The 23,940-nt window shown below is 43.5% G+C and overlaps 1 protein-coding gene across 2 annotated transcripts in view; it reads left to right on the top strand.

Moving 5' to 3' along the window:
- The first annotated feature begins 10,435 nt into the window (after positions 1-10,435).
- The window catches only part of Tnrc6a (trinucleotide repeat containing adaptor 6A), a 164,795-nt gene continuing 151,290 nt past the window's right edge, over positions 10,436-23,940 (top strand). The window contains exon 1 of one of the 2 annotated variants that reach the window (XM_040754992.1): positions 10,436-10,667. The gene's annotated coding sequence lies outside the window, so the exon portion shown is untranslated. The remainder of the gene's footprint in view (positions 10,668-23,940) is intronic. The other variant, XM_040755018.1, reaches the window with a different exon arrangement.

The following is a 23,940-nucleotide window of genomic DNA, read 5'->3' as shown; positions in this document are numbered from 1 at the left end:
ATTGAACTCAAGACCTCTGGAAGAGCAGTCACTGCTCTTAACCTCTGAAGCATCTCTCCAGCCCCTTATGTAAAAGTCTTTATGTGACATTGTCAGAACAGGCAAACAGTAGTTAAAAGATCAGTAGATTCAGGTGTAGCCACCAAGATGACTGAAACAACAGTAGACTTTTAATAGATTCCTTCTATCATATGAGGACACTTCCTTGTTGTTCTTTCAGAGGATGAACGTTCAGGTCCCAGCGCCCACGTGGTGGCTCATAACTATAGTAGCTTCTCATGGCTCGTTACCTCAACTCTCTGTACTGCCCATGCTGCTTCCTCCACATCTAGCTGGTGTCTCCACCTTCTTCTTCCTAGAGCTCTCTCTCTGTGCCGAAGTCTCACCTATACTTCCTGCCTAGCCATTGGCTGTTAGGCTTTTTATTGCGGCAATCACAGCAATATATTTTCACACACTGTACAACTATCCTACAACACACAACCATTTGTAACTCCAGTTCCAGGGAATTGAATGCCTCCTTTGGCCTCTTTGGGCACCTATACATGCCTGCAATCACATCCATGGGTGAAAACATACATATACTTAAAAAAAAACTTAAACGAATATTGTCAGATCATCTCTATACTGTGTACTGAGCTATATACAGGGTTTTTCTTTTCTGTATATTGTATGAATTACACTGTTTGAATGTCAAGTCAGCCCTATTTACTGGTACAAATACCACATAGCCATTTTATGTAGCCTGTCCATGTATTGCTAGATTCAATTTGCTAAAATTTTATTGTTTTACCACTTAGTTTAACAGTGTTTTTGGCCGGGCGGTGGTGGCTCATGCCTTTAATCCCAGCACTCGGGAGGCAGAGGCAGGCGGATCTCTGTGAGTTCGAGGCTGGGCTGGACCAACAGCCTTGAAAACAATACAGAGAAACCCTGTCTCGTAAAAACAACAACAACAAAAAAAAAAAAACAAAACAGTGTTTTTGATCTGTATTTTGTCTCTGCTGCATTTCCACCAGTGATGGCGACCTTACACAGGGACCCAGGAATTCTTCCTTTATCTCCTGGGAGTGTCCTTTTAGAAGTAGAAATAGTTCTTCCTTAGGATTTCTGGGAATTACTCAGTGAAGTTGTCTAGCTCTTGGGTTTTCTTGCCTGAGAAGGTTTTAGCCACAGTTTAAACTTCTTTAATACATATAAATTATGTAAAGTGTCCATTCTTTACATCTATTTGCTTATATATTGTGGGTGTAGGTGTAAGTGTGTACACCATGATATACATGTGGAAGTCACTTCTCATTCTGTCATGTGGATCCCCAGGATTGAATTTTAGGTGAGACCCAAGCACCCTTACCTGCTATGCTATCTTACTGGCCCCCAGGACTACATATCCTTAAGGGAGAGTTACTGTTAGTTTCTTCAGGAGTTTGTCTATTTCATCTAAATTATCAAATTTATTAGCATAAAATCAGCCATTATACTGTGTTCTCTGATTATCAGTTCTACTACCATAATCTGGAGTAATGCCATCTGTCATTCCTAATATTTGTTGGTTGCCCCCCCCATATAATACACACCACCTGGTTACAGGCTTATAATATCTAATGGTTTGTATATACCAGCTTGTGTTTACATCAATATTTCTATACTAGTGTTCAGCTTTCCAGTCTGTTGATCTCTAAAGGAAATCCTCTCCCTCTAGTTTTCCCTGTTCTTCATCCCACCCCATACCCTGGCCCTAGACAACTCCTGAGACACTGTTTGCCTGTTCTGACAATGTCACATAAAGACATTTACTTAACATGGATTTTTAATGACTTAGTACAGCTTTTCCAAGGTTCATCTATGCTGACATGTGCATGATTATTTTATTGTTTTCTACAACTGTATGTGTATTTTGCATCCTGCTGATGCAATCATTAGATGATGGACATTTGAGGTATTGTGTCTTTTCCTCTTGGGATAATGCTGCTATGAGCACTCCTGTATAAATTTGACATAAACATGTTTTCATTTCATCTAGGTAAGTACTTGTATTCAGAACTAACTGGGTCAATTAGTGGTGTATGGTTAACCTTCTCTAATTCCTACAACCAAAACTTACTGTTTATCTGGGTTTTTCCTGTTTTTTTTTTTTTTTTTTTTTTTGTATTCTAGCCCTGACTGGCCTAGAACTCACTATGTAGTCTAGGCTAGCCTTGACTGCTCCCAGGCCCACCTTGCCTTTTTTATTATGACCACCCTGTTAACATGAACTCTGTCTCTTCCCCAACAGGCCCCACCCACACCCCTTGGAAACAAGGTCTAATAACTGTGGCTGCCCTGGGATTCTCTTACGCAGCCCAGGCTGGTCTTGCCCCATCCTCACAATCCTCCCGCCTTCCAAACGCTGGGGCCACAGACAGACTTGCACCATCATACCCAGCTGCCTCTGGTGCTGTTTGTTATAACTTTTGTTTTGTCTCTTGTGCTTGCTATTTGTTTGGCCTTTTAGGCCTGTGTGTCTACGGTTTTCATCTGAAGTTTGGAAGACTTTCAGGTATTTCATTACCATATTTTCTCCATCTCCCTCCTCCTCCAAGCGTCTCCAATTACACCTGTGCTAGGTTGATGAATTTTCTCCTAGCTCACAAATGCTTTTAGTACTTCTCAGGGTTCCTTTCTCTCTGCTAGTCTTCTGTCGGGTGATTTCCTGTGCTCTCTTACAATTCTTTTTGCCCTTCTTTTACTTCTTTTTTACTGTGGGTTTCTATTTTCTATTTATTTATTTGTTTGTTTGTTTGTTTATTTGAGACATGGTCTCATTTGGGATCTAGGCTGGCCCAGAATTTCCTATGTAACCCAGACCAACAGCCTGGAAAGTGCAGCAATTCCTCTGCCTGAACTGTCAGCATACTAAGTATTATACTGTAGGCATTTTCAATTTTGTTTTGATGAAACCTTGGAATTTATTTTTTGTTGTTGTTATTGTGAGGTAAAATCTCATGAAGACCCGGATGGCCTCAGGCTCACTAGGTATCAGAGGACAATCTTAAACTTCTGATAGCCCTGCCTCCAATCCCCAAAATGAGATTATAGTTTGTACCACTACCACCAGATTATGCAATCCTGAAGATGGAACCCGGGCCTTTGCATAGTCTAGGTAAACAATGTACCAGTAGAGTCCCCAGCCCTAGCCCCTAAATTTTCCCCCTATTTTAACTGCTTTTCTTTTTTTTTTTTAAATAGATTTACTTATTTTATTTTATGTGTGTGAGTGTTCCTCCTGCACATATGCATGTGCACTATGTGCGTGCTTGGTACCCTTGGAGATTAGACAAGGTTATTAGATACACTGGAACTAGAGTTATAGATCGTTGTGAGCCACCATGTGGGTGTTGGGAATCAAACCCAAATCCTCTACAAACAAAATTGGAAACCATGAGGATATAAACAAAAGACTTGTTCTATGTTAGATGTCTGCTGCTGAGCATAGAGACCTGCCCTTAAGCGTGGCTTGTATAATCAGTGAGACTCTGCTGGGGAAAACTAATATTTCCTTTGTAAGCAGTTATCAATTGGAGATAGCGTCTTGGTTAGAGATGGTGGCTTATGTCTACCTTCTCAGCCCTGGGATCCCATATGGCTTAGACCTGTGCAGGCCCTATTCATGCTGCCACAACCTCTGAGTTCATATGTGTGTCAGTCCTGTTGGGTCTAGAAGGCCTTGTTTCCTTGGTGTTTCCACCCTCACTGGCTCTTACAATTTTTCTGTCTCTTCTGAGTCCTGAGGGGAGGGATTGGATGAAGACATCCAGTTTAGGACTAAGTGTCCTAAAGTTTCTCACTCTCTGAACCCTCAGTATTCTCTTGTTGAGTTGTGGGTCTCTTTATTTGTTCCCATCTACTGCAAAAGAAAGCTTTTCTAATGATGGCTGAGCAGGCCACTGGTCTACGAGTATATAGCAGAAATGTCTTCAGTAGTCATTTAATTGTTACATTCCTTTAGCTGAACAGTAGCATTTGGTTTTCCCGTAGGTCCATGGCCTATTTGGTCTCAGGTTCGTGGCCTCCTGAGCAGTGCTGGACATGGGTTCCATGTCGTGGAATGGGCCTTAAATCCCATCAGATGGTGGTTGGCTTCTCCCACAACTTTATGCCATGACTGCACCAGGGCGTCTCGAAGGCAGGTCACCATTGCAGATCACAGAAAGGCTTACAGCTGAGTTGGTGTTTACCTTTTTCTTCTGGTAGTGTGCAGAGAACTTCCCAGTTCCACTAACATTAGTCAGTGGGGATAAAAGCTCTAGATAGTACCAGCTTGACTTCTTCATGTTCAGTGAACTATATGTTGCTGTTGTCTCCAGCAATAGAGCCTCACCATCAGTTTATGGAGAGAAACCAATAGCCTTGGCAGTAGCCTGGGCTGTTTGGGGGTTTCCATGGAGACTTTTTAGCCAACAACATGATTAGAACATGATTAGATGTAATCCATTCCTGGCACTAGAGGTTTATTTGATGGCAGGACAATCTGGTTGGAGTTTTGTCTCCCTCCTTATTTGGGGATTCCATTTAGATTTCTTTCATATGTATAGATTTTAAGAATCTGCTACTGTATTAGGTTTCCACAAGACCCCTCAAATGGCCTTTAATTTTAGCTGTCTCTTTCCATATTCCCTCTCTCTTTTCTCCCTCCCTTCTCCCTCCCATTCCAGTCCCTTCACAACCATCCATGACCATCTGTTCTATTTCCCCTTCCTAGGAAGCATCCCTCCCCTTAGTCCCCTTAGTCTCTATGAGTGTATGGATTGTAACCTGCTTTTCAAAGACTTAACAGCCAACACTCCCATATATAAGCAAATACACACCATATTTGCAGTTCCCAAACTGTGATTTTTTATCTCCACCCATCTACTTGAGAATTTCATATTACGTTGTGTAAATGAGCCACATTCTCTTCATCCACTTATGCATTGATAGACATTTAGGCTGTTTCCAGTTTCTGACTATAATGAATAGAGCAGCAATGAACATGGTTGAGCAAGTGTCTCTGTAAGAGGATGTAGAGTCCTTTGGTATATGCCCGAGTATATACCTGGATCTTGAGGTAGAGCCATTCCCAGCTTCCTGAGGAGCCACCACAATAATTTACATAGTGGCTGTACAAGTTTGTACTTCCACCAGCAAAGATTAAGTATTTCCTTTACCCCTCATCCTTGCCAGCATGGGCTGTCATTTATTTGTTTTGTTGATCTTGGCCATTCTGACAGGTGTAGCATGAAATCTCAAAGTAGTTTTGGCTTTCATTTCACTGATAACTAAGGATGTTGAACATTAGTTTAAGTATTTCTTTACTATTTGTGTTTCATCTTTTTGAGAATTCTCTGTTTAGATCTGTACTCCAGTTTTTAATTAGATTATTTGTTTTCTTGATGTACAGGCATTTTTTTAGTTCCTTATATATTTTCAGTTCTTTATATATTTTAGAAATTAACCATCTATCAGGTTTGTAATTGGTAAAGATCTCTTCCCATTCTGTAGGCTGCCACTTTGCATGAATGATGGTGTCCTTTGCCATATATAAGCTTTTCAGTTTTGCAAGATCCCATTTATTAGTAATTTTTCTTAGTGTCTATGCTATCAGTGTTCTGTACAGAAAGTCTTTTTCTGTGCCAGTTAGTTCAAGGTTATTCCCCACTTTCTCTTTGATTCAGTGTATCTGGCTCGTTTGAGTCCCTGATCCATCTGGAATTAAATTTTGTGCAGGGTGTTAAGTATGGATCTACTTGCATTCTTCTTCTCGAAGTCATCCAGTTTGACCAGCACCATTTGTTAAAGATGCATCTTTTTTTTCCCCAGTGTTATTTCTGGCTTCTTTATCAAAAATCATGTTCTATAGGTGTGTGGACTTAAGTCTGTGCCTTCAGTTCAATTCCATTGATCAACAAGTCAGTTTTTTTTTTTTTTTTTTTTTGGTTTTTCGAGACAGGGTTTCTCTGTATTGTTTTGGAGCCTGTCCCGGAATCGGCTCTGTAGACCATGCTGGCCTCGAACTCACAGAGATCCACCTGCCTCTGCCTCCCGAGTGCTGGGATTAAAGGCGTGTGCCACCAACGTCCAGCTAACAAGTCAGTTTTTATGCTAATATTTTTATTACTGTAGCTCTATAATACTATTTGAGGTTGGGAGTGGCAGCCACTGCTCTTAATCACTAAGCTGCCCATAGCTCCTTTGGGTTTCTTAAGATGCAGTAAAATGGCTTGGAAACACTACAGTTCTTTCAAGTTTTGCTTTTAAAACCTTTTGGTTTCCTGGACCAGTTATTTAATCCAGGACAACAGCCTCTGAGGAGTCTACCCAATTCCACACATTTTTTCTTGTATGGTAATAGCTGCTGGGAGTGGGGCTCTCTGTTGTCTTGGGCAATTTTTAGTGAATGACATGAGGGTCCTCTGCAGCCCTTTGAATGTCAGCCTGTGCCTCTCCCTCAGCACTCTCTACAGACCCCATCTGCATTCATCAGCTTCCCTGGAATCACAGTCAGGTCACCATCTTCTGTTCTCCAGTGTAGTCAATGTTTTCAGAGCTGTTGTTCCGGGTGCTTTCTCTGATGTTGGCTGTTGCTGCAGCTGCTTTGAGTGGAAGGGCACATTTTGTTCCAGTTACTTCCTTTTTTTAATAATAAAAATATACCATTTTTAAAAAATAGTCAATGCAATTGTTTTAGTATGTAAAGTTTATGTATCTATTCCCACTCTTCTCTATACTGGTGTTCTGCGACTTTTAAAACATTTTACATCTTTGGATGATAAACTCATTTGCAACAGGCACTTAACTCAAAGGGAATTCTGCAGGGAGAGGGGGGTGGATTTAATGAATATGCCTCTAGATTATTCCTTATTAAAATATTTCTACAGTTCTTTATTTTATTTATGTGTTTGAGTGTTTTGTCTGCATGTATGTCTGTGCAGTATGTGTATGACTGGATGATGCCCATAGATTTCAGAAGAGGGCATTGGATCCCAGAACTGGAGTTACCCATGTTTGTGAGTCACCATGTGGTATGGGAACCAAACCTTGATCATCTGGAAGAGCAGCCAGTGTTTGCTATCCACTGAGCCATGTCACCAGCCTCTTAGTCCTTATTTTTGTTATCCCTGGGTTATAAAAGTAGTTTATGTTCAAGCATCAAAACTTCTTAAGAACAGGTCTTGGTTATTAATTATCATGGGAGTCTTTTGTTTTCCCTGAATGAGTTCAGGTAAAATTTTGATGTTTTTCTGGGTTTACTAGTCAGATGCTTCAGTGTGACAGAATCAGTGAAGGAGCAGGGACAGCACGAGGTTGCTATGGTTGGGGAAGCTGAGAAGTCCCACAGCCTGCTGCCTGTAAGCTGGAGATTCAGGTAAGCCCGTCCCAGAGCTCAGTTGGAGTCTGCAGGCCTGAGAAGTACCAGGTGGGTACTGTGAACCCCCCTCGTCAAGCCAGGGGTGAAATCAATTGTCTAAATTCAAGCAGTGTATTGGTCAGTATTTTTGGTCAACTTGACATAAGCTAGGATCATCTGGGCAGAGGCAACCTCAACTAAGAAGATGCTGCCTTCAGATTGGCCCGTAGGCAAGTCTGTGGAGCTTTTGTTAACTAATCGTTGATGTGGGAGGACCCAGATCATTGTAGGTGGTGCCACCCCTGGGCAGGAAGCGGACTCAGCAAACCCTGACCTGTAGCTTTAAAAGAAGTCTGTGTAGCCAGACAGTGGTGGCCCTCGCCTTTAATGCCAGCACTCAGGAGGCAGAGACCAGCAGACCTCTGTGAATTTGAGGCCAGCTTGGTCTATTGAACCAGTTCCAGGACCGTCAATGATAATGCTACACGGAGAAAGCTACAAGAGAAACATGTCTCAAAAAACAAACAAATCAAAACAAAAAGTCTGTGTGAATGAACTCAATGGGATTTTGTAAGCAGCCTTCCTTCACCATCTCTCCTCCAATTCTTGCCTCCTGGTTCCTGCTTTGAGTTCCTAACCTGACTTCCTTCTAGGATGGGCTGTGATCAGGATGCAGAAGCCAAATAAACTCTTTCCTCCCCAAGTTGCTTTTGGCCAGGGCAATGGAAAGCAAATTAGTATAGAGAGTCAGGTAACAAAAAGGAGAAATTCCCCTTCTACTATTTTCCATCTGATCAGGCCTTCACAGGACTGAATGAAGCCCATCCATATCAAGAAGGGCAAAGCACACAGCTGAATGTCTCAAAGTGTTAAACTCCGTCAGCTCTCATGGCACATACCCCAGTACACAGGAGGCCAAGGCAGAAAAGTCAAGAGTTCAAAGCCAACCTGAGCTACATAGTGAGAGTCTGTCTCATCTCAGGGGGAAAATGTTAATCTCGCCCATAAATATTCTTACAAATATACCTTGAAAATCGACTACTCTGAATACTCCATGTCTAGGCAGGCTGACACACAAAAGTCACTATCAAGTAGCTTTCTACTGAGGATACAGTACTGTACAAGTCACTGTGCTGGGGGTCAGTTGATGACCTGAGCTCAGATCCCTTAGTCATGTGAAAAGTCAGTTAGGAGAGTATAAACCATAATCCCAGAGCTATGGAGGCAGAGATAGACAGATCTCTGAGACACACTGACCAGTTAGCCTTGCCATCCATGAGCTGCGGGTTCAGTGAGAGACCCTAGACAAGAGAATGAATTAAGGGTCTCCAGTTGCTGTGCAAGTCTACTGGCACAAGGCTTGATCTTCTTTTTCTGCTAATAATTACAACCCCTGTCTCCTAAGACAGCCATGTTGCCACCATGAGATAAGTCTCAGGACAGACACAGTTAATGGCCATGCTGAACACTCCGGTTTTCTGCCATTTCTTTCCCCCATCTTGAGAGCTCATTTAAAAGAATGTCAATTCTGTTTACCCAGAATTTCTCTATGGTGGCTTGCTCCTCCATGTTGAAGAGATCAGTCATACAAACTCAGGCACGAAAGCTATATAGGTCTAAATATACCCAGCCCCAGCTCCTACCAAAAGCAGCCAGCTTTTCTGGTCTGTGGGAAACAACGTATCTTGTCCTTATTGAACCCAGCAAGGACAGGCAGCCAGAATTTCTTCACAGACCCCTCCTCTGCTCTCGTTATCTAGGACAGTGCAGACAAAAACTTCTGGTCGGACACAGGCCCCCTTGCTCAGGGAAATTTGATATTGCTGCCCATCTGGTCTTCCACATAACCTCCTGAACTGCCAAGTGACAGTAAGTCCCACTGTCCCCAAGGAGAGTAGCCCACCTGTTTGCTTACTTGTTTCATACTGCCTGCCTGCCGGTGAGACTCAAAGGTTAATGTTAACATCACAGAGAGGGGAGGGAGAAATCTCCAGTTGACATGTAAATCGAAGCAGAGAAAAAAACAAATCAAGCAGATGATTGGAGTGGGGGTGGGTAGCAGACCTTTCCTCTGTTGAACGGTTTGGGGGGGGGGGGTGAGATGAGGAGGCAGAAGCCGAGTTCAGGCTGGGCCAATAGAGAATTTTCATACTGCGTTTGTGTGGCTCTGGCATTGGGATCTGCCACATCTGTCTGGGTTTCTGTGCCTCTAACAGACAAGATGCATGTAAAGGATAGGGCTCCACACTGTAGCCTCTGTCCCCCCACCCGTGAGTGTGTGTGTGTGTGTGTAACCTGAAGCTGAACAGGCGCCCTGCGAAGGAGCTTGTATGAAAAATAAGAGGATCTGAGTGTTGGAATAAAGAGCACAAAGGAAGGAAACTGTACGGCAGATTTTTTAAATACAATTTGTTTGTGTCTTGATTCAGGAGTGGGAAAGAGCGACAGACAGAATACGAAGGTCTCCACCCACAGAGGTCCCAGAACCAAGTATAAAAGGAGACATTGTAATCAGAGAGCCAGCCAGCCCCACCTGACTCAGACTGCGGCTGAGGGGTGGGAGGAGGACTAGAAGGTTCGACTGCAGAGGCTCCTTTTCCTACAGGTCTCCCCCCCCAATACCCCCCGCCGCTTCCACCTCCACAGTTGGTGACGAGGTTCGGAAGCTGTGGGTAGGGGAGGCAGCCATCAGTCTCCCCAGAACGAGGCAGGATGGTGTGAGCTCAAGCGCCCTGCATTTGCTGGGGCAGCGGTGACAACACTTGGTTATTCAAGGCTGGAATTCAAATAAGGCTGGCACTGCTCCAAGTCTCAGGGCTTAGGCGAGAGAGGCGCATTAACAATTCATCAAGACCAGCCTTGCGTGGGCTCAGGCTCCCCTATCTGCATCCCTCCCTCTGACACTGATTTGGGGGTGGGGGGCTCTTCCAGAAGCACTTCGTCTGTCAGTCTGTGAGCAGAGGTGGGGGTGGGGGGGCCTGAAGTTAGGCAGATTTTTCTCATCACATGATGGGGGACCTGTATCATGTGATGGCTCCGGTGATGTTGGAGGCGGCATGTGACTCCCAGGGCTACGTGGGCTCAAAAACAATTTAAATACAAAAACACACGCAGGTTCCCCTCCTTTCCTTTGCCTTTTGGTCTGGCTCTCCCTACCTTTGCGTTGGTGCCTGACCGAATGGAAAACCTTTCTTCGTTTTGCAGCCTGTGAGCTCCGGTACCTGGAGACCAGGCCCCTTTGCTTCCCCCACCCCAGGAGCCGTGCCCCCCATCATTCTGCAGTCCTCTGACTCTCAGCCTGGTAAGTTGCTGAACACTTTAACAATTATCTGGGAAGCTGTCCTCAACTGTCTCATTAGCATGCACAGGACACCCTCCCAAGGCAGGGTGGAAGGGAGCTGGGGGAGGGGGGAGCATCCGCGACTCTGGGGAGCTTAGCTCTGGGCCCTGCCCTGCGAAGCTAGGTCCTGCCGGGGAGGACCAAGCAACTGCGTGTCTCCTGCGGCCCCCCCCCCCCCCCGTCTGCCCCCTGCCACTCTTTTCTTCTGCCTCCTCTAAGCCTCCTCACCTCTCACCTTGATCTTTTCTGCCCCTTTTCACGCCCCCTACCCCTCCCCCACCCCCACCCCCGCACCGCACCTCTCATCTTGTTTTAAAAATCTTTTTGTTTTTGTTTTGGATACCTGGATTGTATGTCGTTTCTGTCCAGGAATGAAAAGGCCAGGTCCTAAGGACTTGGAGACTGGAAATGTACTAAGGTCCCCTGTCATTTTTTTCCCCTTCACTCAGATGATGTTGCCATTGGGATTGTCTGAAGGTTGTCTGTTAACCCCCCAGATGCCAGCCAAGCCGAGACTCATCAGGTGACAGGAGGCAGGGTGACAGCCATCAGGAGGCAAATCTCTGTAACTCCAAACATTTGACTTTGAGGGAGACGTCAAGGCTGCAAACAGAGCCAAAATTCAGTGCCCCGGGGACATTCTCGGGTGCCAAACACAGGGGAGCTTGCTCTGAGTTTGAGGCCACGCCTTTGCAGATGGAGGCAGAGCTGGCTGAGAAAGTAGCCTGGGGAAAAGCTGATGTGAGTCCCCTGTGAATCCCATGGTGGCAGCCTCCGTGGGCACAGAGCAAGTGGGTGGCTGTAGGCACGCAGGCATCTGCAAGAAACAACAACAGAGCACAGTCCACCGCAGCTCAGGAAGGGAATGTCACCTTTAGCACCTCAGAGAAACTGAGGCACAGAATGACAAGTCAGCTTACTTGCTTAAGGTCACACAGCTAGTAAATGACCAGGTAGGATTTGGGGCCCCAGCAGTTTCTCTCTAGGGGACTATACAGTTAACCATCATGGTAACCTGCCTAAAAAAAAAAAAAAAAAAAAAAAAAAAAAAGCGGCCAGCCAACAGTTACCATGCAACAGGTTCTGTGTAGGCTTGGGGCCACATTTGTGCACAAAATAAAAACGCCCTGTTCTTACACAGATCAGGCAAGTCACTGCATAAGGCAATCTATTGTTTCAAACCAGGGTATTTGCTAAGAAAGAAAATAACAAGGTACCAAGAAGACACAGAAGGCAGATTTCAGCCATGCAAAGTGGGAGTAAAAGAAAAGTGGTCACCGGAGGCTTCTGTGACAATGTGATCTGAGAAAGGAGTCAGAACCAACAAGGTGAAGGGTCAAAAGGAGCTCTCCAACCAGAGGAGAAGCAGGGACTAGGTGAACAAGCCAGTTCCTCGAGGAGCAGTGAGGAGCCGTGGACTGAGCAGGAGGCATGGGTGTGACTGTATCAGTTTGGGTGTCCTGGGTTGTAAAGGGCTCTGCAGACCTTGCTTGGGGATCTTAGGTTTCATCCCAGGATGATGAGCAACCATGAAAGCCTAAAGCAGGGAAGTGGATTTGCAGTATGAAGAGAAACCCCATGAAGTGAATCGGTGTGTGTTGGGTTGCAAACCACCTCCAAGGTAGTGGCTTAAAACAAGGATGGTTTGTAGCTCTTTGTTCTGGGAGTCAGCCATTGCAGCTGGAATGACGTGAGTGCCGCTGTGCTTGGTTGGCAGCATTGGCTTGTCCAGCTAGGTGGCCAGTAGGCTGGCTGGGAGAAGAGGTCATGATCTGGGACTGCTGATTGGCAGGGGCACTGAAACTGATGGGGCCTTCTAACAGTGCACTTTGGTTAATGCAGAGACTAGTAAAACTTGTGGTCGGGATGATGTGAACAGTGGCTGCTGAGTGCTTAGCCTGAAACAGCGCATCTGTATCACTCCCTCCAAGGCCAAGGCGGTAGAGAGATAATAAGAACTGGCGGATGGAGGAGTATTGTGATATGCTGTCTTCTAGATATGGGATAGCCATTGCAACTGTAAACCCGCAGCAGCTGTGGCTGGATAAGACCCGCACACATCCACACAAAAGACACGGAAGTAGGAGGGGGATGTGTTGGGTAAAAGAAGGGTCAGTAGAAATGGGAGGGGGATAAGGAATAAAGAAGGACACGGTGCATTGTATACGCGTATGAAGTTGTCAAAAAACAAACCAGGGAAAAAGTAAACAAATGGTGTGTGCTGTATAGCTCCATATCCAGTCTTCTTCATGGCATGGTTGGATCCCAACAGCAGTCAGAGAGGGAAACCTGACTCCTGCTGCCGCCGTATTGACCTAAACCAATTACACAGTTGGGACCAGGGTGGAGAAATGCACCCCTTGATTGGGAAAGTTACAAAATACTGTGTCTATTTTTCCCCCAGACATACTAGATAAGCTTAGGGTCTAGGAGTTGGCTCAGTTAGCAAAGTGTCTGACACATAAGCATGGGGACCTGAGTTCAGATCCCCAGAGCCTGGGTAAAGAGCTGGGGTTGGTGACGTGCTCCTGTAACCCCAGCACTGGGGGATGGCAGGGGGAACACGGACAGGTAGATTCCTCAGTCTCATTGGCCAGCAAGGCTAGATGTATGGATGAGCTTCAGGCTCAATGAGAGAACCTTGTCCAAAATCTAAAGGTGAAGAATGGTCAAGATGAGACACCCAACATGACCCATATGCCTGAGCACCTGTAAGCATACATGCACACCAAACACACACACACACACACACACACACACACACACACACACACACACATACACACACTAAACTGGGTAGTGCCTCTATAATATTGGGAGGAACTGAAGCCAAGAGGTAATATGAAGCCAGTTTTGTGTTTAGAGATAAACCTATCCTGATCATACACCATTTCATGCTTAGGTCTGAGTATTTGATTGGGAAAGATATTGGAGGTCTAGGATGCAGCAGGTGTGGTGCAGCAAGGCCTCCTCACATTATTGAGACTGTCCAGGAAGATTTTTGAGACGTTGTCCTAAAATGAAATTTAATCCAGATAGACTTCAGTAAACTTCTATTTTCACAGGATGACAGCACATATAAAGGTCCTGGGGCAAAACAAACATAGCTTAGAGGAGTGGGTAGGGATAGGAAGGAGGCAGTTTAGTGTAGCAGTCATGCAGCTGGGTAGTGTGTAGTTGAGATACAGGTTATTTTGAAGAGGGGGATGTGAATATTAAGGCAGGTAGTGGGGGTTTCAGGGCAGAGAAAAATGCTTATTAAGAGCAGAGAGATGTGTTTAAAGTCCTGCACTTGTCTCCAGTAACTTTTAACTGTTAGCACCTGGAGATGGCAGAGGGCAGCCAGGTTGAGTAATCCCAGAGGGGTGGGGGTTAGAAGGAAATGAATGGAAGGTGAGTCACAGATGCTACCAGACCACAGTAAGAACAGGAAGGAGTGATAGGGGATGAGGGCACTCTCAAAGCAACAGAAGCTACAGTGAGTAAAAAACTGCATCCCAGGCTGGCCTAAAATGCGACAGCCCCCTGCCTCAGCTTTCTGAGTGTTAGGATTATGGGCATACATCAGCACGTCCAACCCCAAATGGCTGAGTTCTGCCAGATAGCCTGCTGGGAGTATCAGTTCAGTCTGCATCACCTGCACACGAGCTAGAAGAGCTGGCTTCCAGGTCCACCCCAGGCCTTCTGCATTCCCACCCACAGTCTAACAAGAACCTTGGGTGATTCATAAACACATTCAAGTTTGAGAAATGTGGGTCTGTGTTGTTGCTGGGAAAACTGATGCTATTCTGAGCAAGATAAGATAGTAAGTCCCAAACCCCACACTCCTTCTTTTTATTCTCCTTTCAAAGCAGATCTTGATTTAGCCAATATTCCTCCCCTTGCTTGCTCCTGGTTCTTATTTTATATTTTATTACTCAAAATTGAAAACATATACATATATATAACAGTGAAACCTACACAGCCATTATTCCCTTCAATAATTTTCAGCTCATAGGTAGTCTTTTTCACCCCACACCATCCCTCCCCTCCAGGACTATCTTGGGTCAAATCTTTTTTTAAAATTTATTTATTTATTGTGAATACAACATCCTGTCTCTATGTATGTCTGACACCAGAAGAGGGCACCAGATCTCATTATGGATGGTTGTGAGCCACCATGTGGTTGCTGGGATTTGAACTCAGGACCTCTGGAAGAGCAGTCAGTGCTCTTAACCTCTGAGCCACCTCTCCAGCCCCTTGGGTCAAATCTTAAGCATGATGTAATTTTACATACAGATTTTTTGGTTGGGTTTTTTTGGGGGGGGTATTTTTGTCTTGTTGTTTTGACTTTTGTTTGCCAAGACAGGATTTCTTTGTGTAGTCATGGCTGTCCTGGAATTTACTCTTCAGACCAGGCTGTCCTCTGAACTCAGAGATCTGTCTACCTCTGCCTTCCCAGTGCTGGGACTAAAGGTGCCTGCCTCTGCCTTCCCAATGCTGAGATTAAAGATGTGTGCCACCACTGCCTGGCATTGTTGTTTTGTTTTGAGATTGGGTCTCTATGTAGCCTTGACTGTTCTAGAACTCATTATACAGGCAAGGCTGGCTGGCCTCTGACTCACATTGATATACCTGCCTCTGCCTCTAGAGTTCTGGGATTAAAGTTATGGGCTACCACACCTAGCCCTACATGTTCTTAACTACCTCTCTTTTAATTTTTAAAAAATTCTTGAATGTTTTTCAGTGCTAGGATTGAGCCTAGGCCTTTCAATGGCTAGACAATCACTCTACTGTGGAACTACACTTCCAGCTCCAAGGACTGCCCTACCTCCTTTAAACATAACTATTATATGCTATCCCCCCAAACCACATCCCCCCAAACCAAGAGTAAGTCTTCATTCTGAGCTATCCAGTTAGTCATGCATATTGGCAATTGTCACCTGTCATTTAATCTTTTATCAGTTTGAACATTTAAATAAACCCATATGAGCCAGGCATTGGTGGCGCATGCCTTTAATCCCAGCACTCGGGAGGCAGAGGCAGGCGGATCTCTGTGAGTTCGAGGCCAGACTGGTCTACAGAGCGAGTTCCAGGACAACCACCAAAATAATACAGAGAAACCCTGTCTTGAAAAACAAAAACAACAATGAAAAAAATAAGCCCATTTGTAGCAATTGATTAAGATATCTCTTACTACCTTCTTTAATCGATTGATTCCTTCTCTTTTTTTTTTTTTCTCCTTAGAATTGTGTTAATAAAATCACTTGGCCCAGTTTGGACTTAGTCGATCATGGTGTCATTTAATACTTTCCTCTGTCCTTTGTATTTTCTGTAAACTAGTAATGAGATACAAAAGGAAATTCTTTTGAAAAGGTGTTTTAGGGTCTGGAGAGACGGCTCAGTGGTTAAGAACACAGGCTGCTCTCCCAGAGGATCCAACTCTGATCCCCAGAACCCACACACACAGTGGCTCACTTGCTAATAACTTCAATTGCAGGAGATCTGATGCAGTCTTCTGTTCTTGGAAATTGCACACATTGGTACATATACACACATGCAGATGAGCACTCATACACATAAAATAAAAGTAAATAAACCTTTTTCTAAAGGAAGAAGAATGAAAAGATGATTAAATGAGGCATACCAGAGTCCATACAAAGTGCATGCACACAGCCTGAAGCATCAGAAGGTTGTTACAATCGCCTGGTCCCTAAGGCGCTTTCCCACAGTGTCTCCTCATCCTCCCTAGCAGCTATTTTGCCTTGACTTTATAGTTTTATCACCCACATGTATTAAGGAATGTCTTTTTTAAACAAATTTATTTTATTTATTATTAAGTATACAGTATTCTTCCTACATGCCAGAGGAGGGTACCAGATCTCGTTACAGATGGTTGTGAGCCACCATGTGGGTGCTGGGAACTGAACTCAGGTCCTCTGGAAGAGCAGTCAGTGCTCTTAACCTCTGAGCCATCTCTCCAGCCCCTAAGGGATATCTTATTAAACCCCTTTTAACCTTTTGTGAGTATAACTCAGACACAGGTGTTCTTCTATCTCTTTGCTTACTATTTTGTAAGGTTTGTCCATATTGATGAGAGTAGCTGTAGAATCCATTCATTTTCACCACTGACAGACTAGAGCTGATCATCTATCTGCTCTTGATTGGCATCTGGAATGTTTCCCTGGTTTTCTGCTCTCACGAACAGAGCTGCTATACACATTCTCGGTATTTGTTTCATGTTGTGCCAGTGCAAAATGTCTCCAGGCTGGGTGCACATTGGAAGAAGTCCTGGATCATAGAACATTCAGCCATTCAACTCTGCAAGAGAACCAAACTGCTCTCTGCCAGTAGCTGCCATTCCTCTACCATTCATACATCTTTTAATATCCTTTTCTCTTGATTCCTTGCACCAGCTTAGACTTCTAATAAAATGTAACAGAGACAAAACGATTACCCTTGTCTCCTGGCCTCAGAGGAAAAGAGCTCAGCTGATGCAATTAGGTAACATGGCTGCCCAAGGGTTTCATTGTTGGTAGGCGTTTTCTTTCTTGTCAGATTAAGAAAGTTTCTCTGTTGCTCTGAGTTTTCTTATATATATATATATATACATATATATGTTATATATATTTTCATCAGGTGGTTATTCTTTGTCTTTTGAAATCCTAACAGGATTTCTCTACTTAACTATTTTAGGCTAGTGAGTGATATTTAACTCTTAGACACTAGGTAGGAGTTCCCTAAGTGGTCTCTGTTTTACCATGATTGTGTAACATCCTTTAATGTAACTGGACTTACCTTAGCAATATTGTATTTATAGGCTTGAATTAGTCTATGAGTATATATTAATTTACTCTGTTCAGGAGAAGAATATTCCTGTAATTTCTCCCCTTACAATCTTACCAGATTTGCATAAGAGGCTTGTGCCACACTGAGAAAATGAATTTGGAAAATGTTTCATGTTGCTTTATAGTTTCCTTGGAGGAGTTTGGGTTAGTTTAGTAGATTTCTTCCCTGAATATTAAAGAACATTAAATAGTCTTTCCTAGTCAAAGGGTTAGAGAGATGGCTCACTGCTTAAGAGAAATTGCTATGGGCCGGGCGGTGGTGGCGCATGCCTTTAATCCCAGCACTCGGGAGGCAGAGGCAGGCGGATCTCTGAGTTCGAAGCCAGCCTGGTCTACAAGAGCTAGTTCCAGGACAGCCTCCAAAGTCACAGAGAAATCCTGTCTCAAAAAAACAAAATAAGGAGAGAGAGAGAGAGACAGAGACAGAGACAGAGACAGAGACAGAGAAATTGCTGCTCTTGCAGAGAACCAGACTTTGGTTCCCAGCACCCACATGGTGTCTCACAACCACCTGCAACTCCAGTTCTTGGTGATCTGACACCCCTTCTGGCCTGTGCAGGATGCTGCTGCATGTAGTGCACATAGACTCATGCAAGCTCTCATACATACATGTAAGTTTAAAATAAATAAACCCTAAAGACACTGCTGGTGAAGATAATAGGACTTAGAGTTTGCTTCATGGAAAAGTTAAAAATATGTAATCATGATTTTTAGTGAATGTGAAACTCAAGATTTCTCCCCTTTTGGTAAGTTGTTTTCATCCTGGCATTTGCCCATCATGTTGTGATTGTCAATTTTATTTTCACAAAGTTATAATATTTTGTTAATTTTTCTGTATCTATAGGCTTTGATGTCCTTTTAAAAATATATTCTGCATTTTTCTTTCACCAGTTTTTACAAAGTATTTACCCTTTCTGTCCTTAATTTGTTCAAAGAGCCAACTTTTTAAAATTTAAATTACGAAGAAATGTGTTTCATTATACATTTTTCTTAAACAAAACCTGTTTTTATTTTGTTCTTGTGCCGGCATGATGGCTCCATTGATAAAGGTGCAAATTGCCAAGACTGACAACCTGAGTTTGATCCCTGGGACCCACATGGTAGAAGGAGAAAACCGATTCCTGCAAACTGTCCTCAGCCTTTCATGAGTGTCCATGACATGCACACACTCACACCCATACTCACAGATCAAATACACATGATAATACTCAACAAAATATGTGAAAAATAAAAATAAGAGGACCTGCTCCTAATTATGTCCATCTTCTTTATTTTATGTTTGCTCCCTAATTTAGTAATTTCTTGATGTTAATATTTCCTTCTGGTTTCTTTGAGGTTTTCTTTTTTGTTTGTTTTTGTGTTTGAGGCAGGATTTCGCTTTGGAGATCAGACTGGCCTTGAACTCACAGAGATCTGTCTGTCTCTGCCTCCCAAGTACTGGGGTTAAAATATACACCACCATGCCTGGCTTCTTTGAGTTTAATTTATTATTTTCTTTTAAAAATCCTAGAGATGAGTGTTTGGATCTTGATTCTTTCAGCTTTACTTCTTTCTGGCATAGGTTTATAGAGCTATAATCCCTTTCTTAGCATGACTTTAGCTAGGCCCCATACTTTGTTACGGAATATTTTTATTATTTTTGATTTAAGATTATTTTATCATTACCACCAGAAAAATTATCCACAAAGTGTTCCTCCTAAAACATGAAGGGGACAGTTCTTCTTTTCTTACGTTTTTACTATTGACTGTTGTCAGAGAACATACTTTATGGTTTCATTCTTTAGTATTTGTTGAGATATTCTTTTTTGACCCAGGACATGATAATTTTGGGTAAATTTTCCATGTGCACTTTAAAAACAATGTATTTTGGAAATTGGGGCGTTCAAAATCATTTTTAAGCTGTTTATATTTATTTTGTTATTTTGTGTGTATGGGCATTTTGCCAGCCTGTGTGTACTAAATGAGTGTAATGCCCACGAAGGACAGAAGGGGGCACCAGACACGCTGGAACTGGAGTTACGGCTGCCTGTGAGCTGTCAGATGGTTGCTGGACACCCTACCCAGGTCATCTGGAAGAGCAGCTGCCTTTCCAGTCCTGCAATTCAAAGTTTTATGTATATGAATCATATTGTAGAAGTCTATAAGAATTTTTTTCTGTGCTTGTTTTCTCTGGATGGAGAGAAATCTGATAACGTCTTTCTATATAATTGTAGAGATAATACCTGATCATAGAAATATTCTTTATATTTTATATTGTTTCTATGATTGTAGATAGATGCATCTTTTAGTCCTTATGGTATCTTTCTTTTTTTTTTTTTTTTTTTTTTTGTTTTTCAAGACAGGGTTTCTCTGTATTGTTTTGGAGGCTGTCGGTCCAGCCTGGCCTCGAACTCACAGAGATCTGCCTGCCTCCACCTCCCGAGTGCTGGGATTAAAGGCGTGCGCCACCACCGCCCGGCTTCTTTCTTTCTTTCTTTCTTTCTTTCTTTCTTTCTTTCTTTTTTTGTTTGTTTTTCGAGACAGAGTTTCTCTGTATTGTTTTGGAGGCTGTCCTGGAACTCGCTCTGTAGACCAGGCTGGCCTCGAACTCACAGAGATTCGACTGCCTCTGCCTCCCGAGTGCTGGGATTAAAGGTGTGCGCCACCAACGCCCGGCTCCTTGTGGTATCTTAATCCAATTTTTTCCCGAATTTTTATTTATTTTTACCTTAATGTATTTTGCTTGCATGTATGTCTTGTTCACTATAAGTGTGCATCAATGTTTTCTTTTTTTTTTTTTTTTTTTTTTTTTTTGGTTTTTTGAGACAGGGTTTCCCTGTGGCTTTGGAGGCTGTCCTGGAACTCGCTCGGTAGACCAGGCTGGTCTCGAACTCACAGAGATCCGCCTGCCTCTGCCTCCCGAGTGCTGGGATTAAAGGCGTGCGCCACCAACGCCTGGCTAATGCTTTCTATTTTTATTTATCATTTTTTTTTGTAAGAGTTGGTTCTTTCTTTCTACCATGTGGGTCCTAGGAATAGAACCCAGGTCATTAAGCTTGGTGGCAGAAGCCTTTACCTGCTGAACCACTTCACCATCCAGACTGGCGGCTTCTTAAACCTTCCGTGCTATGGGTCCCTGTAGTAGTCTCATTAGATCAATGAAGCCAGATTGGATGCACACTTGCAATTCCAGAACTCAGGATGCTGAGACAGGAGGACTGAGAGCTGCAGGCCAGCCTGGGCTACCTAGTGAGACCCTATCACCATCAAGAACAGAAACAACAAAGTAGACAGAAAGGTAGTCATTCATACCTATGTGAAAATGCTGTGCCGTTTTGTCATGGATTTCAGCATTTGCCGATTTGGGGATCTGGGCCAAAGGACTGATAGCAAGGAACAATGACATTAATACAATGGCGATTCCTATGAGCCAGTGTCCTGTTACAAAAGGTCATCTAGTTCCCACTTAGTGTTGTAATCCAGGCAGACCTGGCACCGCCTCTCACCCACCTGTGCATGGCAGGTGTATGTACCCTGGATCTTTAAAAGAAAGGTTCCACCCACTTCCGTTCTCTTTCTCTCCCCTCCCCCCTTCTGCTCTCTTCCACTCTCTCTTTCCTGCTCTTTCCTGCTGCTCCCCTGGGGCAGACAGGACTTTTCCTGTCTCCCTCTTCTCTTCTGTCCTCTCTCTGTCTCTTTACCTCTTTTCTCTTTCCTTCCCCCCCTTTTCTAATAAAACTTCTCACTAAGCTTTCTCTGCCTGGCATGTTTATCCTGTACGTCCCCCGCTTCCCCCGCACCCCAACCTCGGTCACCGTCGCCTGCCATGGAATCCACCAAGGTTCCTCTCGTGGTTTATCCTAACACGCAGGGTGTGTGGCCCTGGAGCCTGTCTTCCCCTTGCCATGCTGTTACTTCTGGGTTCTTCAGATAGGATGAAGCTGTCTCTGCTTTCAGTGCTCTGTTCAGAAGCCATGCTGTGGACATTTGATTTTGTCTGTGTTTGTGCTGCGTTAAGGGTCCTGACTGGGCTCATCTGCTAGAAATAATTTCCAAAAGCATTTGTTGAGTACTTTGCAAGTGCCAGCCACTAATCTCATTGCTTCACCTAGTTGGATATGCGGTTCTAACTAAGGGTGTTCGATTTGTGTAAAAGTGGAATGGGTGTACGTGTGTATGAAGGTCAAAAGTCAATGTTGGTGTCCTCCATCATTCTCCACCGTATTTTTTCTTTTGAGATGTGGTCTCTCATTGGACCTGGATCTCACTAATCACCTAGACTTCTGGGTCAGTAAGCTCTTGGGATCTTCCTGTCTCCACTTTCTAGCACTGGGCTTACAACCATGCTCCTGATTTTATGTTGGCACTGAGGATCCTAACTCAGGTTCTAATGCTTGCTCAGCAAATACTTTACCCACTGAGAAATTACCTCCAACTCCAGCCCAGAGTTTTTGACATGGAGTCATGACATTGTCATCGATGGATGTGTTAAGCTTCATCTTTAGCTATCCTGGGTCACACATAGCAATATGGGCCACAGGTTAGATATCCCTCAATAGTCCTTGATAGCAGTTTTTGTTGTTGCTGTTGTTTTCTGGGTCACTCATGGTAGATCATGATAGGACTGTGTTCCCATTCCCAATCCTAGTTCTTTGTTGAATACATAACTTCAACCCCCACAACACTGTGATACTCACTTAGAATTCCCATCTCATTGGGGAAGCCGCTGAAATTCAAGTGGTTAAATGACCTGCCCAGATAGACTATCGTATGGATGTTGAGCACAGTGCCCAATGGATAAGAGATGCAAATATGCTCCGCAGATGCCAGAGAAGATCCCCTGGGATAAGGGAGGAATATAATGGAACTGCTCCATATTCATATAGTCATGCGTGCGATCCTCTTTAATTTTAGTTAATATTTTAATCTTTGAGAAATTCATATCATGTATTTTGATCATAGTCACCCCCACTCCTTCTCTAACTCCTTCCAGACCAACCTCCACATCTCGATACACTCCCAATTTTGTGTCCTCTTTTTTTTTCTTTTTAATACCCCACTAGGTCTACTTTGTTCTGCCTAACTCATGGGTGGGTCTACCATTCTGGATCATGGGGCCACATTCTTAAAGAAAACTTACCTTTCTTCCCTCAGAAACATCAACTGTCCATAGCTCCTCAGTTAGGGGTGAGAGCTCCGGAACCCCTCCCTTCCATGCTGGAAGCTGGTTAGCTTCATCTTCAGCAGGTCTTGTGCCAACAGCCATAGCTGCTATGAGTTCATGAGTGCCCTGTCATGAAGAAACTATTTCACCCCAACCCTCCCCAGCCTATGGCTCTTAATAACTCTCCCCCTTCTTCAATGGTCTCTGAGCCTTGGCTTACTTCATATTTCATGATAGTTTGTGGTATACTGAATACTGCTGAGTGGTACAAAATTATGAACTGTAAATAAACACATTTGTTCAGGTTTAGATTGTAGATTGCTGAAGTGAGTTTTCAAAACAAGTTTGGAGACCACTGTGCTAAATCACTACTTTTTCTTTAGAGAGAATATAATTGATTTATTGATAGGTTTGTTTTTGTTTCTCAGCACTGAAGATAGAACCAAGAGCCTATGCATGCTAGGCAAGAATAACAGCCTCATCTCTAAAGCCTTCTTTTTTAATTTGAATATTTATTTGTTTTTATATCATGTGTAGGAGTGCTTTGCCTGCATGTATGTATGTGCACTATATGGATGCGTGCCACTGGAGTCCCGACAAGGGTGTCAGATCTCCTGGGACTAGAGTTACAGACAGTTGTGAGTCATCATGTGGGCGCTGGGAAGTTAATCCAGGTCCTCTGAAAGCACCAAGAGGACTTAAATGCTGAGCCATCTCCCCAGCCCTGTCCCCAAAGACTTCTTAATTATCATCAAAGATAAGAAACAGTCTTGTTGCTATGCTAGAACTGTATTTTTTATGTCTTTATATGCAGTGTTCTATGTCTTAGAGTTAGGGAATTTAGAAGCCTCCCTTATGGCTGGAGGGGGGGTCTCACTCTCAGTATGTAAATTGGAGAAGGTAAAACAGATTATATTCTTTTTGTCTCATGAAGTTAACTAGTGACTATAATAGAATTAATTCTATCTCCCTACTGCATGCGAGTAACATTAGAAGGTAAGGAATTGCCTATTCATTGAGGCATAAGTCAATAAGCAGAGCCGAGTAATGAGAGACCAGGGAACAGTCAGATCAGTGGAGTAGATTCAGTTCTGTTATATTTGGCTTCTTAATACCTCAGCTGTCACTATAGATATTTTCACACTTTTGTGTGGAGAATGGAAAGAAATGAAATCTAGGCTGGTAATTGCAGCCAAGGTAACAACCACTAATGTGGGTAAAAAAAAAAAAAAAAAAAGACCATGACAGAGACAGCTCTCAAAAT

The sequence above is a fragment of the Mesocricetus auratus genome, unplaced genomic scaffold, assembly GCF_017639785.1.
Source record: "Mesocricetus auratus isolate SY011 unplaced genomic scaffold, BCM_Maur_2.0 Super-Scaffold_4256, whole genome shotgun sequence".
Lineage (NCBI taxonomy): Eukaryota > Metazoa > Chordata > Mammalia > Rodentia > Cricetidae > Mesocricetus > Mesocricetus auratus.
The sequence above is the reverse complement of the archived record's forward strand: the minus strand, read 5'-3'. Positions and strand labels throughout refer to the sequence as shown.